Genomic DNA, 15,984 nt, shown 5'->3' with positions numbered 1-15,984 from the left:
TTTATAAAGGGTGTGCACACGTATGGCATTGTACAACCAAGGCATTGAAAGTTTTTTTTAATTATTGTTCCAAAAAATGTGAGGATCCCGACAGTGTCAACTTTCTTTCAGAGCCCGGATAACTCAGTCGGTAGAGCATCAAACTTTTAATCTGAGGGCCCAGGGTTCAAGTCCCTATTCAGGTGGTTGAACTGTTCTTAAGTCTCTTGTGAATGTCATTCTAAATAGTCTTTTATCTTTCACTCTTCTAGCTGTACTGTGATTATTTTAAATGTCCATTACTTTTATTTACAGTAGTGTATTTAGTGTTTCATTTCACAAACCAAAAATGTTCAAGTAGATCTTGTCACTCTACTCCACGTAATCATCTAAATTAAATCACAGTAGAGTACAGAACACGCAGTGAGGAGCTCACACAGTGAGTACTCTTGAATACGACAAGAGGAAAGGCACACTGCACATCAGTAGTATAAAGCGACACCTTTCGTCAAACTTTTGACAGGTACCACGCCCCCCTTTTCCAGCCAATGGTCGTCCACGGTGTTTGGTTGTCCCGCCCCTTGCCATCCAATGGCGTGTTGTTATTTGTGCATGTCCCGCCCCCTCAGGAGCCAATGGTGTGGGTCGGAACCCCCGCCTCCCCCCGGCCGGTCGGTCCGGAGCCTCAGGGTCCCAAAGCCCCAAGGCGGCGCATCCCTCGCTTTAGGTGTGTGCAGGCGTGTATTGGTTTGTAAGGGGACCATGTCTGCCGTGGGGTTGAGTGCGCTCTATTATAACCCTAGGAAATCGGGTAGTTACGGCGGCGCGGGGAGTCTGTTGCGGGCCGCGAGATCCCGGGGTGTGAGCGGCGCCAGCCGCGGCCGGGTGGCCGAGTGGTTGTCCGGCTGCACAAGCCGTGTCTCCAAAGCAGCAGGGGTGCAAGCACACACACACACTGACTGCGTAAAGTCTCACGGAAAGAACTTGCAGGACAAACACCATGTGAAATGTGAACCGCTTTATTTCAACAGGGGGTTTTCAAACACAGAAACAGCGCAGCAGCACTTTTTACACAAGTTACAGACTCCAGTTTGCAAGTATGTGAAATGTGAACCGCTTTATTTCAACAGGGGGTTTTCAAACAGTGAAACAACGCAGCACACATGCATTACCGGCTCCTGTTTGCATTCAACAATTAAATGTTGGTGCGGAAAATTAGTTCGGTACACGTAACCACCACCCCAACATTGCTGAGAAACTTTGCGGCATCTGAAAAAGCATTCATAACCCCCTTCCGCTCCCCGTGTCTAAAGCCATGCGAACCACACTGGGCGATCCAATCTAGCAGGGCAAAAAAATTTGCCTGCGTAATCAGCGGGATGGTGTTACCACAGGTTCTGAGCAAAACACGCTGTATTTTGGAATACACACCGTAGAACCCCTCAGGCTTCCTTTTCTGATCTGAAAACATCAGATCCGCAAAATTTCACTCAAGTTCTTGACATACACATCTATCTCTTTAACAAATTTAAGGACATTAGCATTCGACTCTTTGTTTTGCATATCAAGCTTTGTAGAGAGAAGTGTGTAAAGCACTCTTAGTAAGAATTCAGACGTATACATTCGAAATTCTTCATTCTTCGGACGATGGCGGTCCTCAATTATATTTTTTAGCAACTGTTTTATGCGCCGCTCAGTGTCATTTGTAATGGTGTACGAACCCAGACACCGGGCGGTGTACAGAACAGCCGATAAAATTCGGGCTAAACTGAGAGACTTATAAATATCTAAAGGGGCAAACGTCACGTCTTCAGACCCATCTGTGTAGCCGCCAGACAGGCATGTGTGACCCCGCTGCCCGGGATGGTCAATCAGACAGGCCGGGCAGTCATCAACCAGGACCCCCTTTAAACAGTGTTTGAAGATGCAATAAACTACTGCTTTCACAATCTGGGGCATAACATCGGGCTCATTAGGGACATAGGCATCAGCTTTATTAACATTTGGGCGAACACACAAGCATAGACACGAGACATTCAGTTGTGCCGGTAGGCTGAAGATTGACCCGTCCACATCCTCTTTATTCTATTAAAGGAAAAAGAAAAGGAAGGCTTAACAAAATAGACATGCTTTGTACCTAAAATATTGAGCATTTAACGCGCTTGTGAGCTAAGGTTTTTCGTTAATATTTACCATTTGTAGCGTGGCATCATCGCTAGCACCCGGCAGTTCTTCAACATCTGGTACCCCAGCTGAACTCACACCCCCGCCGCTGTCACAGGGTGTAGAGGGTGGGGTCGGGTTTTGCTAAAAAGAAGATCAAGTATTAAAATGACATAGGCTAAGCACCGATACAAGTACGATCAGAAAAATATTTTAGCCGCCTACCTCTTGACTTTGTAGAGTAGCGGACCCCGTTGTTTCTTCACACAAAGAAGCCATCTCAGCACCTCTGCGGTGTCTGACAGCTCCAAGCACGCACTGCGACCCTGTCAGGCCGGAGCATTTAAGAATATGCGCCAATGGTGTAACACGCCTACATAACACAAGACATTTTTCAATTGGTTGTGATGACCCCCCCCTATTTATCGAGCGCAAAAAGTATTCACACATCTGTTTATAAGTTTTAAAGTATTAACACACAATGCAAACACAAATGTTGTTTCCCCAGAAAATAAATTTTAAGTTTTCTCATTTACAAGCACACCATGTATTTCACGCAAAAATGTTCTTAACATTATTAAAAAATAAAACCTCAAAACGTCAAGCTTGTTTTGTGAACACGTCCCTATAAAGAACAGATAAGTTTTCTTATAGCGTTAATAAAAAACATTTTGTTTGATAATATTCTTAGCGGTCTGTTGGTGAATCAAACACAGACACCGCGGCACATTTACACCACGTTTAACAGCTATGAAATTTAGAAATCGTTGTATGTCTTAAAATAATATAGATTTTAACATTATAACGGTCTATATTCACTTATCAGTTTATAAGTTTTAAAGTATTAACACGCAACGCAAACACAAATGATGTGTTTCCCCAGAAAATAAATTTTAAACACGCAGGGGTTGGTCTTAAAGTTTTTAAAATAACGTAATAAGACACAGTTTATTTTTAATAACACATTCGCGCCACAGCATTTTTGAAAGTTTGAGATAAATTTCCACACAGCGCAAGCGTAAAAGTTTTTAAGGTATTAACAGACAAAAAATGATGGGGTGTTGTTTTTCATACTTTAACGGATTGGTCCTAATGTTCTAAAATTGTTTCCCAGTAGAGAAAACCTCAAAACGTCAAGCTTGGTTTGTGAACACATGCCTATAAAGAACAGATACATTTTCTTATAGCGTTAATAAAAAACATTTTGTTTGATAATATTCTTAGCGGTCTGTTGGTGAATCAAACACAGACACAGCGACACATTTTCACCACGTTTAACAGCTATGAAATTTAGACACCATTGTATGTCTTAAAATAATATAGATTTTAACATTATAACGGTCTAAAACGTTTTCTAAAATGTTTCTTAATTTCTACAGCCCAGTACGTGCACACCCAACGATACCAAAGATTAATGGTTTTATGTGGGGGGGGTTCTTAGAAGAGTTTATCGGTTTGTGTATAAGTACCAGCGGTTTAACAGGCGAAGTTTTGGCTGCATTCCATTTCTTTCAGTCTCACGTTATCGCCTAACTCGTCAGAATGGATCACACCGATCAATTTCAACAGTCTGAAGATATTCTATTTACAGACTTAACACTGCTCGACTTGGTAGACGAAGGCCAGGACTCCACGAATTTCAGCGGTATGTATATCCGGCTTTTTGTGAGACAATTACAACGTCACGATGCATGTCTCATGTTTGATATAGTTACAAAATGTTGTATAATATTTGTATACTAGACAATATTGAATTATTATAATGGAATTACCAGGGAGTTGCTCCATAATGTGGTCGTGACTGTGTGTATCTATTCATTTCCATTAGCCCCAAAAACCACAGCTGTAAAAAGGCCAGTTACCGCACAGTCCAACACTGGTGAGTATTTACGACAATGTTTTGAATAACACTTTACGACCATGTGAGTCTTAAAGACACCGGGGTATATACTCCACACCAAAACTTGTGCGTCTATTCCACAGACGCGGGAGAAGGGACAAGTCGCTACACATTTAAAAAAACTCGTTTGGGGTTTACAATCCCACCGCAAAACCTTGTGGAGACACATGCAGATGTTCACGCCATACCAGAGGGTGCGGGGCATATTATCAGATCGCCTGAGAGAAGACGTCGGTATTCTATAAAACATTCTTTTAGCATGGCCATTTAAACGTGTCTATAATAAAAAAACAACAACCGTTTTTTGGTAATTTGCGGTGTTGAGTTCTTTCACTAATGGTATTTTCCCACTCCGTGCAGACCCCGGACCTTCAAAAAATAAACTGTGACGCGCCAACACGTTAACTGGGTCAACGAGCTCAAAACGTCTGAAATCAACAAGCAAAGGTTAATATAATTTAAGCGTGGTCAATATGTGTTATGATCCACTTACGGCAAACGTTGCTTCTTTTGTTAGGATGTTAATTCGCTGAAAGATCCTACATCGCGTAGTTTTCTGTTTGGGAGTGTTAAAAAACCTTATTTTAAAACTGCTTAGCTTTTAAAGTTAAAAGCGACTGGTCTGTGCGCGGGTCTATAGGCCGTTAACCACGCTCTAGTAGCGCCACCACAGCCGTAAAGGAAACCGGTGTAACAACATGTCCGGGTAACTTGTTCCATTCACCCGCAGCCCTGTGTGTAAGGATGCGCCACATGTGTGGCGTTTTTATCATAGTTATCGTAGTTTTCTGATTTTGACAGTTTAGATTTCATTGATTGTTGTGTTGAAAAGTCTTTTATTTTTATCACCGTGTAGTTTTCTGATTTTGAGATGTGGAGCATTGGCGTGGTAATAAAAAGTATTTTATTTTTTCACACAGCCGCTGTATCTACGAGCGGCGAAACAAATGTGGCGGAAACGTCGGACCCCAAGGTGGTGACTGCATCGGAGACGGCTGTTAAGACGCTGACCAAAGCCAGACGTGTCAAGCCTGCGGAGAGAAATCATAACGTGCCTAAAGACTTTGTGTTGGGTGATGTGCTAGATTCAGTGCGCAGTATTACACAGTCACTATCAACGGCGATCACTAATGAGGTGGCCAAAAAACGAGCTTTAGAGCGTCTAAGAGCGGTTTTAGCCGGTGTACAGACCTTGTTTCCAAAACAGATCCAGGTTTTCACTGCTAACCTCTTAGATATAATTTCTACAGAAGATGCCGCTCTAAACTCAGGATTTCAGACCATGATGATGATATTTCATGCTTCATTGGTGCAAATCCCCGGTGATAAATGACTAAACATGCGGTCTAAAAAGTGCTTAAAAGACCGACCGCTTGCCAACCGCAAGCTTTTGTACATAAATAAAAGAATTAAACTGGCAAAAGCATGTTTGTTGTGTCGTCAAAGATTCAGAGAGAGGCATCAGATTTCCCAAGGGCCGCCCGAACCACGCAATGAGAATGCCGTGGTAGAAAATAACTTAAGGCCCGAGGCTGTTGTAGCAGAACAGGATGTCGGTAACCGAGAACCGGTTGTATTGAACGATCTGAATCAGGTTGGTGGCGGTGCAGGGGCGAATAGAGACCCCTTAGTTTTCCTGGAGCGTATACGTAGTTATAACAGGTCTTATAATAATTTTAGAGCAACAGAGCACCATGAAGAATGTCATATGTACAGGCTATAGACGCTGTGCATGGTGCAATCCAGAGAATATTGGATGAATTTTCTCCAAACATCGGGGCGAATGATTTTGTACAGCTGCGTTTGACTGCGGGTGGTTTTAACAAACCCTTGTTCTCACGCAGGAGACACCCCGGAGAATTAAATGCTGCCGATTTTTTTAGCCACATCTCGGACCTCTTACAGAGCCACACAGAGGTTCTCACCGATGACAGCCTCCGCTTAGTGGTGACGATAGTTAGGAATATGCAGGGGGGTGCCCGCCTAAGATTTAAATCTGTTCTGTACAGCCGGGTAATTGCTCAGAAAAAAGCGCACCTTATCGACTTACATTACACGGGCGGTAATCTGTGTTTCGCCGGGTGTGTGTACGGTTTGTTGAATGAAGGTTGTACCGATAGGGAAATGTTACAGAGCGCTAAACGAATGCACAAAGAGTTGGGTTTTCCAGAGAATCGGAAAATTAGTTTGTCAGACATAAAAATTTTGTACCACGATCAGGGTGATTGGAAATATTTTACAACGGGGCCCACACCACCAAATTCTAAAATACTTTTTGTTCTACTGCATGAAGAGCATTTTTATGGGGTTTTAAATATTAAAGCTTTTGTGGGGGCGGCGTATTTTTGCACTAACTGCCATGTGGCGTATAGCCACAAGAACGCACACGCCTGTGTTAAAGCTTGTAAAACCTGTTTAGATCCCCAGTGTTGCGAAATTGATGCTGAAATTCAGAATTGCCCGGCCTGTAAGGTCTTTTGTCGTAGCTCTCAGTGTTTGGCGAGACACTTGCGGAATGCGGCGACGGGTGTGAGTAAGTGTGAGCGCAGGGTCTTTTGTGAGAAATGTGGGGTTTATAACCTCGCAAGTCACAAATGTAAAGAGAAAATGTGCTCGCGTTGTAACAACGTGATCGACACCCCTGACACACATTTGTGCTACATACCGCCTTTGGACAACCCCAAAATTTCAAACAAGTACATTTTTTTCGACTTTGAATGCATGCAAGAAACGGGGACACACATACCAAATTACGTCCACGCCCTTCATATTGACAATAAACGAAGCTGGGAATTTTATGGTGAAATTTGTCTAAAGGATTTTGTGTGTAAATTTATCGATAGACGTTTCAAAAACCATACGTTCATATCGCACAATGGCAAGGGATATGACAATTACCTAGTGATCAGACAGTTGTTAGCTGAAAAGATGGACGTTGAACTAATTAATCAGGGTGGCAAGATAATGTGTATGACTGTAAAAGCTCTGAACATCAGATTTATCGATTCTTTAAACGTTCTACCTATGAAATTAAGCAAACTGCCGGCCGCCATGGGGTTCCCTGGGGCTAAGGGTCATTTTCCACACTTGATGAACACTTCAGAAAACCAAAATTATGACGGCTCGCTGCCGCTGCCAGAACTTTACGGCGTTAACTACATGCTGCCGAGCGAGAAAGCCGGGTTTTTAGTTTGGTATGAAGAATGCAAGGGAAGTGTGTTTAACTTACAGAGAGAGTTGAAACGTTACTGCCAGTTGGATGTGGCAATTCTAAGAGAAGGCTGTATCAGGTTTCGGGACGAGGTCATGAATATGACCAGACAGACACGCATGACTGAGTCAGGGGCCGCCTGTGTTGTCTGCATCGACCCCTTTCAGTTTGTGACCATCGCTAGTGTCTGCATGGCCATGTTCAGACTTATGTTTTTACAGGAAGAGACGATTGCGTTGCTACCCCATGAAAATTACCACTGCCAGCAAAAACGATTTTCTACACCCAGCATTCAATGGCTTATGTACATCGAACACACAGAGCCCGTTAAAATCCAACACGCATTAACCACGGCCGGTGAGTTCAAGGTTGGCCCATATTTTCTGGATGGTTATGCTGTAATTGACGGAGTGCCGACAGCCTTCGAGTTCAACGGTTGCTTTTTTCACGGTTGTAGCGTTTGTTATTGTAAAAACATTTTTAATCCGCTGACAAACACTACTTTTGGTTGGTTGTACAGAAAGACGATGGTGAAAATTAATGTTCTCAAAATGAAAGGTTTTAACGTGCGTGTTTTGTGGGAGCACGAGTTCAGGGTAAATTTCTAACAGCTGCTCAGTTACCAGAGCCTCTGCAACCGCGCGAGTCGCTTTTTGGGGGGGAGAACAAATGAGATTTGTTTGCATTACACAGCGCAGCCCGGTGAAAAAATCCATTACTATGATTTCACCAGTCTGTATCCATTTGTGAACAAAATTAAAAAATACCCACTGGGGCACCCCCGAATAATTTATAAAAACTTTGGAGATTTAAAACAATATTTCGGTTTAGCAAAGGTGAAAGTTTACCCACCCAGATGTTTGTACTTTCCAGTTCTTCCAACCAAAATTGACAAAAAACTGTCAACACTGTCGTACATGTGCTGAAACAAAACAGACCACCCCCTGTGAGCACGGTGATGAAGATCGCGCCTTGACTGGTGTCTGGTGCGCCCCTGAATTATGGCCTTAGATCTGGGGTATAGAGTGGGTAAAATTTATGAAATTTGACATTTCGAAAAGTCCTCACACAATCTTTTTTCCGACTACATCAAACTGCATCTGAAAGGGAAACAGGAAGCTTCGGGGTTTCCAGAGGGGTGTACAGATGTCGCGAAACAACAAAGATATATCAGCGAATATTATGAAAAAGAGGGTGTCCGGCTGGACCCCGGCAACATTAAAAAGAATCCAGCCAAAAGACAGCTTTCAAAAATTGCCTTGAACAGTTTGTGGGGGAAGTATGGACAAAGAGACAATTTACCACAGACCACCATTGTGAGAAACCCCGATGAATTGTTCAGGTACTTATTTACGCCATATCATAAGGTGTCAGCCTGCGAGTTTATCATGAAAACACAGCCTGTGTTACGTGGAAACACACTAAACACTAAACACCACTATACAGGCCATTCAAACACTAACATTTTCATCGCTAGCTTTACAACCGCCTATGCCCGCTGGGAGTTATACTATCTGCTAAACGCTTTGCAAGGCCACTGTCTGTACCACAACACAGATTCCGTTATCTTTGTGAGCCGGGAGGGTGAGTGGAATCTGGGGCTGGGTGACTATTTGGGTGAGCTGACCAGCGAAATAGCTGCTGGACAACACATCACCGAGTTTGTATCAACAGGACCCAAGTCGTACGGGTACAAGCTGTCTGGTGGGAAAGCCTGTTTAAAGGTGAAAGGCATTACGCTCAATGTGAACAATTGTGAAAAAGTTAACTTTGAGAGTCTGCGGGACTTGGTTTTTGACTATGGCATTAATCCTTATGCAGAGTGCCGGGAATTTAAACACATTTCTATTCAACAGCCGATGATCGTGCGTGTTAAAAAGGATTGGCGCAGTGAGACCCGGACCTTAAAGAAAACCCAGAAGGTGGTGTACGACAAGCGGGTGCTGCAAGAAAATTTGACATCGTTGCCCTACGGATATTAACACGATGGATGTCAGGTTAAAACACCCTTTTTCATGCATTTTGTCCGGACCCTCGAATTGCGGTAAAAGTTATTTTATAAAACAGCTCTTGGACTCGTAAACCCGAAAACATAGTCTGGTGTTACAGCTGCTGGCAACCTCTATACGCTGAGTTGCTTGTGAAATTTCCATACATTCAGTTTATAGAAGGGCTACCGACGTCGTTTTCCGCCGACCAGCTACTGCCACCGGATAGAGTAAATTTGATTATAGTTGATGATTTGATGGAGTCTGCGTGTGAAAATAGTGAGATAGAAAAAGCTTTTACAAAATACGTACACCACCGAAACCTCAGCATCATGTATATCGTCCAAAATGTGTTTTGTCAAGGCCGGAAAAGTAGAACCATAGCATTAAATACAAAGTACATGGTGCTGTTTAAAAACCCTAGAGATAAACTACAGATTACAACCCTGTCACGGCATATGTATCCCGGTAAAGCCAGATTTTTTTGGAAGCGTTTGATGATGCTACTAAAAAACCTTTCGGTTACTTGTTGGTGGATTTAAATGCCGACACCCCAGATGACTATCGCTTGTGAACAGGTCTTTTCCCTCCAGATGTACCCGTGGCTTATGCATTTAAAGAATCTAAAAGTCGGTGATCTCGCAACCACAGACTCAGTCAAAAAAACACGTTCGGGCCGTCGTCATGTCTTCACGCATTCGGAGAAACCTGACACTTACATTTTCTGGTAAAAACCAGCCCCAGTCACCGGAAAGCTATTCTCTGTGGGGCTTCAGATGATCTTGTACAGGCAATAGCTAAGCCTGCTAAGCAGTTTGGGACCCTGAAGAGAAAGCATAAGCTTTTAAAGACTTTGAGTCAAAGGGGTCTTTCTCTTAAAAGAAAGAGACTCTTGGTGAACCAGTCCGGCAGTTTTAATCGGGACACTGTTGAGTATTGTAGTACCATTGATTACGGAGCTTCTACAACACCGATAATGGACCACAATGAAAAAAAATGTACCTTGTACCTCAAAAACAGCTCGATCGACTCCTAGACTGGTCCGGCAAAGAAACCGATGTGAGAAAAATAACAACCCGCAGGTTGGATGACGAAATGAGAGACATTTTTCAGAACTCGCATCTGCCTGAATATGAAAACGTGAAGTTATATAATCAGCTGTTACAACGGTATTTGACATTAGTATGCCAGGAGGTTTCTGAAGAGGGGACTTTAACTGTTGTACGATCCGAAAATGCACCCGCCGATCTATCACACGCATTACCACAACAGCCGTCATCGACCGACGCTGACTTTGGGTATATTTTAGACAGTGCGTCTCAGTGGTTCCAGAGAAATGCCGAGATATTGTTAAAGACTATGGCACACAATAAACCGTTAATAGCCGGGAATTAAAGAAAATTTGTGTACAAGGGGGCACCCGTTGAGGGCTCTCACATGATTGATCTTGTCAGGGCTCTCACACAACAGCAATCAGTTGAGGCCGGTAAGAAGCTAAAAGATTAGGATGTGTTCACAGGGGCAATGGCCGAAATCAACATACCGGGCACCTTGCTAGCCAATGCTGGAAACTGAGAGCTACTAAAACTCAAGTCTGCCCCACTGTGGTGTGCAGCGTCTGTCAAAACTTTAAAACCCCATGTCCCGCCCCCTTTTCAACCAATGGTGTTGTCCCTCCTTCCCCCACAGAGCAGTAGTGTGATAGAGAGGTTTAACCAAACTATTAAAACAAAAATGTGGAGGTACCTGACACACAAAAACACCTTTCGATATATCGATCTGTCTTATCTTATTTACTTTTATAATCATAGTTACCACATGACTATTAAACGACCCACGGCTTCTGTTACGACTGATAACTCCCTTGAGATGTGGAGAACCGTCTATGGCGAACACTTTAAGCGAAAACTGTCAAAGTTTTCATTTAATGTAGGTGATCATGTGCGGGTGTCCAAAATAAAAGGGAATGTTTGAGAAGGGGTATGAACAGACCTTCACAGATGAAATTTTCATTGTCAAAGAGCGGACCACGGCTCTGAGACTCTATTACAAACTGCAGGACTACGCAGGCGATGACATTAAGGGCTCTTTCTACACAGAACAGCTACAGAAGATAAACCCCAATTCTGAGAGCGTCTATCGCATCCAAAAGATTAAAGCAGCCAGGGGGCGTGAAAAAAACAAACAGATTTTGGTAAAGTGGCGCAGATAGAGCAATAAATTCAATAGTTGGGTAAAGGCTTCCGAGGTCAAAGAAATATAGAGGTGCTGAAAAATGAACCACAATGTCTTCTAGGTTACGCTGGCCAGTAATTCATCCTCAAAGATGTTTCCAAAGAACACCAGCGCGTGCTTCACAGAGCATCTGGCAAAGGCGATTGACCTGGACAGGAGCTGGGAAGTGGGTCTGGTCGAGCTGCACTATCCGCATACGCTAAACATGTTTGATCAAGATGAAGATTTTCTGTCCATATAGTCTAATCGCTGATGAACATGTACCTTACCTAGAGGGTACTACTGCAACATCGATCAGCTCATACATGAAATGAAACGTGCTGTGGAAAAAGTTCTGTTAAACCTCTCTATTACACTAACCTTCACATCACTGGCCATAATGAATTGTTCGATATTCTCACATTTGAGAAAATTTTGGAAGGTCCTGTTAAGAAATTCTTTTCTGTCATCAGTTTGTAGCATTTTAGGAGTACGACCCTCTTGAAATATATTTCGGAAATCACTTGTCACGACACCTCCAGACTTTTCAGTGGCACGGCCCAGGCATATTTAGACAACATGTCTATACGTGATGAGATGTAACAGAAACCATCGTTGAACTCACTGTAGTCTCTCATGTTCACCAAGTCGGCCTGCCACTGCCAGTCCATTTCAGGTACCAGCGTCCTGTTTCTCTTAAAGCTCACACATGCTGGCTTGTGTAGCGTATAAGCCAGCTGGCCGGACAACCAGTCTGATACCCGGCCGCGGCTGGCGCTCACACCCCGGGAAGTCGCGGCCCTCAACAGACTCCCCACGCTGCCGTAACTTAGTTGGCAAGACCTGGGTTCGAGCCTATACAGTGAGGCACGAAGTAGGGTGGGAGCGGCAAGTGCACAAGCCCTAGAACCTGAATCCGTTACAATAACAAAAGGACAGAATTAAATGGGGTTAATTTTGAAATCGCAAATATGAGATACCATAGCGCGTTTTTTTTCCACTTCCTGGCGGAAACGGGCTTCCGTAGTTTTGTGTATTCTTGATGCATCACAAGGAGGTACAGATGCAGCCATTCAAAGTGCGCGGTACAGACACATACCGGAAGTAATAGGCTACGGCGTCGCGCATCGTGACGCATGATGATGCGGGGTACCGCGGTATGTGATTGGTTGACCGACAGGGGCACTCGTGGTCCGTTGGTCTGTCGTAGAAAGACTTACAGTACAGTAAACGTCTTTACTGTGCCCGTTGTAGATATTGAATTTTACCACTGAATGGAAATCTTAGTAGCTGAGCATAAAAAGAATAGGAGCATACTGTAACGTGTGTGAAGGCCATAAACGATATTAATTTTGGAACATAAACATACAGTATATGGCTGGTCTTGGTACTTTAAAGTAAAAAATACACACCAGTATTCCATTTCTCCCTAAACATTTTAAGCATCGAAGTCTTTAACTAAAGAGATACCAGAGTCAACAAGCATACTTTTAGAATTTGATTAATAGGGAATATAATATGTAATCGCGTATCGAAAGAATTTAATAGCGATATGATTATATTCGTGTACTGCGACAGGGCTGTGTAGGGCTGTTTCGCCTCCCTCTTCTGCAACTTCCCTTGTAGCCTACTGGTCTACGTGCCTGACTACCAACTCACGGGTTGTGTGTTCAAATCCAGCTGGGGCTGGACATTTCTTTTAACAAACATTTCTTCAAAAAGAGAATAGTGATATTATGGACAATCAATTGACTTTTATATTTCAAAATATCACAACATGATCGATTTTAAGTCATTTTTGATTACAATGAATAGTCACCTTCTTCCCTTCTGACAACGGTCCCTGCTTCTGCTTCCTGCTTCTATTGTGTGTGTGTGTGCGCAATAGAATACATTTTTATAGAGAAATGGAGGCTGGACAGTATGCGTTACAATATAAACATTTATATTGATTTAAATCGTGTTTTGATTTAAATCGCAAACGCGTGTTTAATTATATGTGTTTTTTAATCATAATCAGGCTAATGCAACATAAATTGATACAGTATCTTTGTCTTCTAAGTATCTTAATAAACTTTCAGCATAGCTTTCTACCCGTTTAGATTTATATTTCTTGGGATTTTGGGATCAAACGTGGAAGGATTAGATTGTAAATGTTTTTATTTTTCAAATACGTTTTAGAAAAGTGTAATCTATACCTGCCCAGACTGTACGCCTTCCTATACGCCTTCCTTCCTTTCATTCCTGTAATGCTCTTCCCCGCGCACCCCAGCCGGGCGCTCTTCGGCCTCTGCCCGGGACGAATGTATATTTTGATATTTCCACCCGGCGCGGCACCGAGGGAGCGTCTGCATTTATAACTTAGTTTTTAAAATTAGTCAAGCAATATGAAGCATCTCCTTTTACTTTTAAGTCCCTTAAATACATTGAGCACAGCTTTCTCACCACTTAAGATCGCTTTTTGATACCATCCTTACACAAAGCAGAAACTTTCCGATGACATACAGTACAAGTGGAAAGATTACAGATTTTAATAGTCTTTAATTTTGTTACGTTATACATTTTAGGAACGTTTCATCTAAACAAACACCACAAAACTATTCTCGATTGTATTTCTGAATGTTATGTTACACCTACAGTAGTTCACTGCTTTAAATACATCGAATTAAGAAAGTTATGTGTAGCACTTTAGATCTTTTTTTCTGAACCAGGGAAAATCTGATCATGTTTCGCTATAACAATAATAAAAAAACTTTACATATCACCTTTAAAAGTGGCATCTCAAAGCAATAAAGTAGATGGAAAAACAGTTAAAAGGGACAAAAGTAAATACCAGACAAACGCAAACGCGTTTTTAATAAAATGCTTTTATTCATTCAGCAGAGAGTGAGAGGGACATCCAGCAGAGAGAGAGACACACACACACACCGGTTTTCATTGACAAAAAGTAATTGTTTTTTTTACATGTTTTGTTTGTGGACAGACTGTCCTTTTTTACAATCTAATAAAAATGTTTATATTGTAACGCATACTGTCCAGCCTCCATTTCTCTATTACACACACACACACACAATAGAAGCAGGAAGCAGAAGCAGGGACCGTTGTCAGAAGGGAAGAAGGTGACTATTCATTGTTATCAAAAATGACTTAGAATCGATCATGTTGTGATATTTTGAAATAAAAAAGTCAATTGATTGTCCATACTATCGCTATTCTACTTTTTCGAAGAAATGTTTGTTAAAAGAAAAGTCCAGCACCAGCTGGATTTGAACACACAACCTGTGAGATGATAATCGGGCACGTAGACCAGTGGGCTACAAGGGAAGTCACATGAAGAGAGAGGCGAAACAGCCCTACACAGCCCTGTCGCAGTACACGAATATAATCATATCGTTATTCAATTTTTTAGATATGCGATTCCATATTATATTAGCAGAAAAGCTTAAAACTACCACTTTTTAACATGCTATTTCACATGCTAGTTAAATACTTCGATGCTTAAAATTGTTAGGGAGAAATGGAATACCCGTGTGTATTTTTCCTTTAAAGTACCTATTCCTGGAATCTGACTGGCTGACACCCTTCTGAAGTGATTCCATAAAATCTGGTATACGGAAAAGAAAGCGTTGATACATAAAAGTATCTTTTAATACAGTCTTTGCTGTGCTCTTGAGGATCCTTGTGATATTTCGAGCTCTAGTTGAATGATAAGTGTCGCATTTTAAATCATTTTCGTAGTTAGAAATTATGAAACGCCCTGTTAAAAGCAAGGAAGTTTTTATGCCCGTTGAAGTAAAACAAAATGCCTGACAAAGTATGGCTTGGACAGATTCCAAGTGCTTGTACAAATGTGCTAAAGAAATTATACTTTGAGTATACAGCTTGTCCAAAGTCATCCATTATTAATACTATTAGTAATATCTTTGGTAAAGGCTTTGATGCATAAATATTTCTGATAAAGGTAGGTTGTGTACTTTTGTCCAACTGAGCAATCTTGCTTTCATAAAATATACCAACATTTTAATGACTGATGATTAACATGCTGTAATACACAGTTCAAAATTAAAAGCTTAAATGCTGTAAATGAGAGGTTAAGCTCCCCCCGGCGGTTTTACAAGGTGACGCGGATAGTTTCCGGCATGGCATCAAATGACGTGATTAATCGCGTGATACTGCGTGACACCGCGACACGCCCACCGGGGTATGCCGCGGAATACCCCACCCATTTTGAATGGCTGCACCTGTACTCTTCTCTTTACCGCACGTATGGAGTTTGGGTCTGATCGAGCTCGTTACTCGTCACTCACGCAATCTACTACTTTCATCCAATACAGCCCTTTATTTGGCTTTAAACTCCACCTGTTACCCCTCACACTCAAAGTTTCAGAAAAAGGGTTTTAATTTAAGCTTTGCCCAGCAGTGTTTGAGCAGACAGAAGAAATAGAAGCACCATTCGCGCCAGTTTAGCATAGTAACCACTAACTCCAATAATCCACTAATTATAATTATAATAATTATTATTATAAAAG

General features: G+C 42.1%; 1 protein-coding gene and 1 long non-coding RNA gene across 2 annotated transcripts in view; one reads left to right on the top strand and one right to left on the bottom strand.

Annotated features, from left to right (window-relative positions):
- Positions 1-15,984, top strand: part of LOC148666845 (zona pellucida sperm-binding protein 3-like) — a 779,162-nt gene that overhangs the window by 38,355 nt on the left and 724,823 nt on the right. The window lies entirely within an intron of this gene.
- On the bottom strand, positions 983-2,545 carry LOC148666946 (uncharacterized). The gene is made up of 3 exons (XR_015937016.1): positions 2,368-2,545; positions 2,173-2,286; positions 983-2,064 (listed from the first exon to the last, which is right to left on the bottom strand). It is a non-coding gene; the product is annotated as an uncharacterized LOC148666946 (long non-coding RNA).

This window comes from Lepisosteus platostomus, chromosome 5 (genome assembly GCF_059453375.1).
Source record: "Lepisosteus platostomus isolate fLepPlt1 chromosome 5, fLepPlt1.hap1, whole genome shotgun sequence".
Taxonomy (NCBI): Eukaryota; Metazoa; Chordata; class Actinopteri; order Semionotiformes; family Lepisosteidae; genus Lepisosteus; species Lepisosteus platostomus.
The sequence above is the reverse complement of the archived record's forward strand: the minus strand, read 5'-3'. Positions and strand labels throughout refer to the sequence as shown.